The sequence below is a fragment of the Arvicanthis niloticus genome, chromosome 24, assembly GCF_011762505.2.
Source record: "Arvicanthis niloticus isolate mArvNil1 chromosome 24, mArvNil1.pat.X, whole genome shotgun sequence".
Taxonomy (NCBI): Eukaryota; Metazoa; Chordata; class Mammalia; order Rodentia; family Muridae; genus Arvicanthis; species Arvicanthis niloticus.
The window spans coordinates 43,161,385-43,168,444 of NC_133432.1; the positions used below are offsets into that span (position 1 = coordinate 43,161,385).

Below are 7,060 nucleotides of genomic sequence, written 5' to 3' on the forward strand. Positions count from 1 at the left end.
GTTTAACTTTAAAGTGCTTCCTGACCAGTGGGTGATACTTTGTGGGGCAGCTCAGCTGGAAGGATAGGATACTGGCAGCTAGGTCAGGCCTTTGAGGATTTGGAAGCTGTCCCTTGGCTTTTCTTCTGCCTCTGCTTATTCAGTCCTTGTGGACTGAAGTCCTGAGTTACAGAAGTCTTTCCTCTCTAAGCTGTTTTTTGTTGTTATTGTTCTTTTGGTTTTGTTGCTGTTGTTTTTATTTTGCTTTTTGTTGTTTTTTGGGGGTGTTTGTTTGTTGAGACAGGATTTCTCTGTGTAGCCGTAGCTGTACTCACTCGAGTACACCAGGCTGACCTGGATCTCAGGAGACCCTCCTGCCTTTGCCTCCTGAGTGCAGGATTAAAGGCGTGCTCCACCACTGCCCGACTCCTGAAGCTGTTTTTATTTGTAATTGTGGTCACCGAGATCCACAAATACATAGAGGCGTAAGAGGGGATGCAGTAAGAAAGATAGGACCAGAGTTCATGTTTGTTTGTTTGTTTGTTTGTTTTGACGTCTTCCTCCAGGACATGAGCGGAGAACCCATGACATCCTTCACAAGTGCCCCCAACATGCCCAAGTCTTGGGGCTTGGGAAGGTTCGGCCTCCTGACTGCAGCACCATTGAATCAGGTGGCAGCATCTTACCGGTCACCGCGGTAAACGTCCAGTCTGCACAAATAAACATAGGTTAGAGGGGAGCAGACAGAACACAACCCCTGGGATGGAGAATCTGCTCTGCCTGGGAAGTCCAGGAAGAAGGAGACCTCCCCAAAAGGGCTGAAGTCTGGCTGGGAGTGGAGGGCTTAATATTTCAGGCAGAGCGAGAACTGCGCGGGGCCAGCAAGGTCGTGACCATCCCACAGTGGGACACAGAACTGCTTCCCCTGGCCATTTCCTAATTGTAGTCCACTTCTCACTAGAGCCCTCTGTTTGTGTTTCCTTCGGGGGCCCCCTGTACATTCCAAACCTAATTGGGCATGCCTGCTTGTCCCTCCGTAAAGGCCCACACAACCCTGTCAGGCATCGGAGCGTGGTATTAAGCCGTATTATTGAGTTCACAAATTCAACTTTCAGAGATCTAACCAAACAAGGGATTTGTAACAGTTTCAAACAGGGCAAGCCGACTACATTTCCCATGACAATCAGCTTGTTTACCACCCCAAGGTACACTTGAACCGCTGTTGACACGCTCATTTGCATGCCAATACCCAGAATGCTTTTCTAGTCTTACAGCGCTAGGATTCGGCCAGTGAGCTAAAAGGTTTATTTACAATACCTGACAGCTTCATTCTCCGAAGCATCTTACACAGCTCCCAAATGCCCTAAGTTGATGAAAGAATTTCAAACCGCTGTTTAAGTTAGCACCCTTCTTTCTGGGCTAGGGTTAAGATAAGTTATGCATGGCCAAATTAACATTCTAATTAAAAGATATTTGAGGGAAAGGGGGTTTCTGTTATTTAGCAAAGGTCTTATTAAGCTTGATACACTGGGCCAGAGTTATGAAGATAAATCACGTGGGCACAGACAGCTTAGTGCATGAAAATAGTACCAGGACATTGGCTGGTCACCAGAGGGCCTTGAATTAAGTGATGTTCTTATAACTGGAATTCTCTTGCACTGTGACATGTGGGATGGGTTTACACGCATGTGTGTGACACACACACACACATGCAAAACACAAACACACACCTTGGATTTTCAAGACAGGGCTTCTCTGAGTAGCCCTTGCTGCCCTGGAACTCACTCTGTAGATCAGGCTGTCCTTGAACCCAGAGCTCTGGCAGCCTTTGACTCCTGAGGGTTGGGATTAAAAGCATGTGCCACCACCACCTGCCCAGGATGGTATTAATATTGAGGGTCATTGGGGCTGTGGATGCGGCTCAGTGGTGGAGCACTTGCCTAGCACACACTAGACCTTGGGTTTGATCCCCAGCATTGCAAAAATGCCAGGCACTGGATAAAACGGCTTAGAAGGCAGTGAGGCACAGAGCCTCCTGTGTTTGCCAGTATTGTGAGTATACTAACAACTCTGTGTGGATCGAGAGCCGGGGTGGTACACACACCTATAATCCCAGCACTAAGGAGGAGGCAGGAGGACTGAGGATTGGTGGTGAACCTGAATTCTATAGAGTTTAAGGTCATCCAGAGCTGCATAGAGAGACCTTGTCTCAAAACCTACCAAGACAAAACAGATGTGAACCAATGTTATTGCTACTGGCTGGATGTTCTTTGCTGTTTGTTATGAGAGAAGATGATTTTCTTGATATTTTTTCCCCCAAATCAGACTTGCAGATATTAAGTAAGAAATTGTGAATTGGGAGGCAGAGGCAGGCAGCCAACATAGTGAAATATTGACTTAAAATATAAAATCAAATATTTTTATGATTTTAATATTTTACAATAAAAAGGAAGAAAGAAAAGAAGATGTTATTGAAGTGTTTATAAAAAGATAAAGAGATAAAGAGAGTATGTTCTGTGGGTGTGTGGAGAGGTTTGGGGAAGGGGATGTCTCAGCACGCCCATGTAGAGGCATCTCTTCCTGTGAGGGACCAGTCACACACCAGTATAGTATAGAATAGAGTTTATTGAGGGCATGGGGAGGGGAGCCAGGAGGGTAGTAGAGGCAGAGAGAGAGAGAGAGAGAGAGAGAGAGAGAGAGAGAGAGAGACAGAGAGAGACAGAGAGAGAGACAGAGAGACAGAGACACACACAGAGAGAGAGAGAGAGGCAGAAAAGCAGAAGAGTAGAGAAGTAGAGGCCATGATCACGTGGAGAGAGAGGAAGGGGGGAGGGAACAGGGAGGCAAGAGGGTAAGAAGGTAAGAGATTAAGAGAGTGAGGAGGGGGCAAGCAGCCCCTTTTATAGTGGACCAGGCCTACCTGGCTGTTGCCAGGTAACTGTGGAGGTGGAGTTTAGACAGAATACTAACAGTTATGACTCCTATGCTCAACACAACTTTAAAATTTATGTGCTGTTTTATTATATTCTAAAAGTTTTGTGGGTTTTTTTTGTTTTGTTTTGAGGCAGGGTCTCCATGTGGAGCCTAGGCTAGCCTTGGAACCCACAGTCCTCCTGCTGGGGTGCATATATAACCCATCTAGCCTAGCAACTGTTTGGCTTATTGATTGATTGAGTTTGAATTTTTGAGAGCAGAGCTTACTATGTAGCCCAGGCTAGCCACAAACTCTTCACTCCCTTCTAGCCTGACTACCCAAGGGCTGGGAATGTAGGGACCACCATCGCTAGCTAATATTATTTTATTTTTAATTATTTTTTTGTAGCCACTAGCCTCAGTTTCTGTGTAGTCGAGGGAAGGGCATGGTGTCAGGGTCTCTTGAGCTTATGAAGGTGAATGGGCACCCAGACTGTGTGTGGCTCATAGAGTTACTCTTAATTTTTATTTTTAATTTTTTTTTATTGTCTAGTGCCACAAATGGAGGCCAGGTCTTGTACACAATGCGCCACCGAGCCCAACCAAGCCCCAGAAGCAGCATTCACCGAGCACACCCAAGCCCCAGAAGCAGCATTCACCGAGCACACCCAAGCCCCAGAAGCAGCACTCAATACATTTGAGAACACAGACTTGGAATGAGGCAGAGCCCCTCAGCCTCTGAGCCCCGCCCCCATCTGTGAATCCTACTTCTCATAGCTGTTAGAAGGATTAAGACTTGGATTGAGAGATGCTGCTGCCAAGATGGCTCAGCTGGCCTTTAAGAGCACTGGCTGTTCTGTCAGAGGACCTGGGTTCAGTTCCCGGCATCCACATGGCGGCTTGAGGCCATTTGTAACTGTAGTTCCCAGGGGTCCGTTGCCTTCTGTAAGTACTGAGCATACGTGGCACACAGACATACAGACATGCACACAGAGAAAAGACCCATACACATAAAATAATAAAAAAATATAACAAGACATGGATCTGGACTATGCCAAGGAAACGGCCATAGTCCCTCTCAAGCGTTTTGGTCTCAGGGATTCTGACACTCGAAAAGTACCCAAGGCTCTACACTCTTTCAACACTGAAATTTATGCTTTAGGAGTGAAACCACCCATGTAATGTCAGCATGGGGAGTCAGAGTCAGAGTGTAGAGAGTTCAAGGCTGCCCTAGGCTACATAGCAAAACCCCAAATAAAAACAGGTAGAAAATCCTCCACCATAATTAAAAGTATTATTTAGTTTATTGTTATTATTGTGTAGAGGAAGACACATGTCATGGAGACTGTGGAAGTTAGAGGACAACTGAGTCGCCGTGTACAACATGGAGGGCCACTCAGGGGGGCACAGCCTGCACCCAGTCATATACATGGCTTTTCAGGAAACCAATCACTGCTGCTCCCAGAGAGCAGAGGGTGTGCCAAGGAGAGGCTAGTCCTGCTCTAGCTTACAGCCTTTGGATGAGGACTCCTAAATTGTCACCCCTGCCTGAAGGAGCTCTGGACAGAGAACTCTATGTGGACAAACCTGACCTCCATTTCTGGCACCAAGCAACACTTATCCACTGGTCAGGACAGAAGACCAGTACTTTCTGTAGTCTACACACCAGCCTGTGCAGGTTCTAAATGAGTTGATCATGGTGCAGGTTGCTATGTTATGCCCAGTTGTTGGCATTTCTTCTAGGCTCCACCCCACAGTTACCTGGCAACAGCCAGGTGTGCCTGACTCAGTGTAAAAGGGGCTACGTAACCCCCTCCTCACTCTCTTGCCTTCCTCTCTTCTCTTGCTTTTTTGTCCTCTTCTCTCTTTGTCCCGTCTCTCTCCATTCCTCTCCCCCCTCTCTCTCCATGTGCTCATGGCTGGCCTCTACCTCTCTCTCTCTCTCTCTCTCTCTCTCTCTCTCTCTCTCTCTCTCCCACCCCCACAACTCCCTTCCCCATGCCCTGAATAAACTCTATTCTATACTATACCACCCTGTGACTGGTCCCTCAGGGAGAGAAGGAGAGAAGGAGAGAAGGAGAGCCTCAGCATGGGCCCACAGAGGCACCCCCTTCCCCTACACCATACCACACTTTCACCAATCATATCCTGACCTGGCCTGAGCTGCTGCTCGGGGTCTGAGGGTCAGGGTCTAGCAAGAGAGAGAGAGTGGGGATGGAGGGGAAGAGACTCAAAGAATGGAGACAAGACAGGGTGTGTGATCAAGTCCCATTTACTAAAAGGAAATCCTGGGTATATATACACTTTACCACGTGCCTTGCAGCCATGGACAAACAGGGGAACACAACTGAAGACACTTTAACATGTGCCTTGCAGCTGGGGGCACTAAACAACAAAACAAGATATGTGAGAAAAACAAGATGTTTATCAGAGTGTGCTCAGCTGTTGTAGGCTGTTGAAAACAAGTCTCTTGTCAGTATACATGGCCTGAGATGGTTGCAAAGATGATAGGTGCTTTCTGCTACGAGTTGGCTCCCAACATTATCCCTGGATTCTTTGTCCTTTTTTATAAAACACAACACCAGTTTTAATTCAGGCCACGGAAGCCAGTTCTGGCTAGTTAAGTAGGAAAGAAAGTGACCTGGGTGATGCTGTCACAAGCTCTTAATCCCAGCATTCAGGAGGGAAAGACAGGTGGACATCTGAATTGAGGCCAACCTGGTCTACAGAACAAGTTCCAGGACAGCCAGGGCTACACAGAGAAAGCCTGTCTCAAAACAACAACAACAACAACAAAAACAAAAAACAATTTAAAAAAGAAAGGAAGAAAGAAAAATAAATCATCTGATAGTCAATGGAAAAGAAGCTGGGAAAAAATAGCTTAGACCCTGTCCTTAGAGGTACCGGTGCCACTGCTGTGTCACCTGTCAGTAGGTAACAGAGAGGAGAGAGGCTATGTCTACACTCAGTGTTCTGACCTGTGAACATCTAAACAATTAGTAGCCTAACACTCCCTGAAAAAAGTGAGCCTGAGATGACCACCAGTCTGGCACCAGGCAGGCCTGGAAGGGCTCCCAGGAGAAGGAGCAAGCGGGAAACTAGGAGAACCCCCTGGGGCCATGAGCCCAAGACAGACAACCCTATCACAAGGGGCCACTTGGGTAGGCCTGGCAAGGATCAAGCCTGAGATGACTGGTGCCATGGGGCCTGGACAGGGAGCTAGCCTGAGGTGACTACCACCAGTTCAGCACTGGACAGGACCCGACATGACCCTGCCTGGTGCCATGATGCATGAACAGAGCAGAGCGTTGCTGAGGCCACTCTGAGACGACCCCAGACTCTCAGAGACCCATGGCGCCACTAAAGGAGCAAGTAAGTGGTGGGGAAATGGAAGAGAGAGAAACAGAAGGATGTGGGCACACGAAGAGAGGCAGAACTGGAGACTCGAGGGTAGTGAGAAACAGCCTGATGTGAGGAGACAGTGATGCCACCTGAGACCATGGTGGGGTCCTGACCTGTGCTGCTACCAGAGGCCACGTCTGGGTCTGTGGGTGGGTGTGCATGGCTGGGGGAGGAAGACTGACCTCACCCTTAGCCAGCTGTACTACTCCAGAGAGCAGGCCCTGCAAATTGCAGGAGTTTTGGATGAGCTAGCTGAGGATACAAGCGTGGAAGACCTGGTCCTACCACTGGTCTCTTATTTGGTGGCAGGGACAGGGCAAAGATGCCCTCCTTCTCTCTGCATCTGTGGCACGGAGGAGACATGGCCCTGGGGTCATAAGAGCAGGAGAGCTGGCTTGGCACCTCCCCAGGGCAGCACAACAGGGCTGGCCCCGGATGTGGGGGTTGAGTAAACAGGCCCTGAGGTAATGAGTGCAGAAGAATCAGCCCTGCCTCTTGTCTGCTGGGCGGTGGCGTGGGAAAGACACCCTCCGTTTCTCCCTCATCCCTTGCCATCTATGGCAGGTAAAGTGTGGGGTTATGAGTGTAGGAGAACTGGCTCTGTCCCTCACCAGCTGCCACACTCAGCAGAGTGGGCCTGCACCTCACCTGGGCAGCAGAGTAGAGCTGACTGTGGTTGCAGGGGTTTTGAGTGAGCCAGCCCCAAAGGCGTGAGAGTGGGAGAGCCTGGGAGCTGACCAGCTCAGATGCCTCACAAGGCCCGGGG

General features: G+C 48.7%; 1 pseudogene; it reads left to right on the plus strand.

The window, feature by feature from the left end:
• The first annotated feature begins 5,779 nt into the window (after positions 1–5,779).
• Positions 5,780–5,904, plus strand: LOC143438298 (small nucleolar RNA SNORA17; annotated as a pseudogene).
• The last annotated feature ends 1,156 nt before the right edge of the window (positions 5,905–7,060 follow it).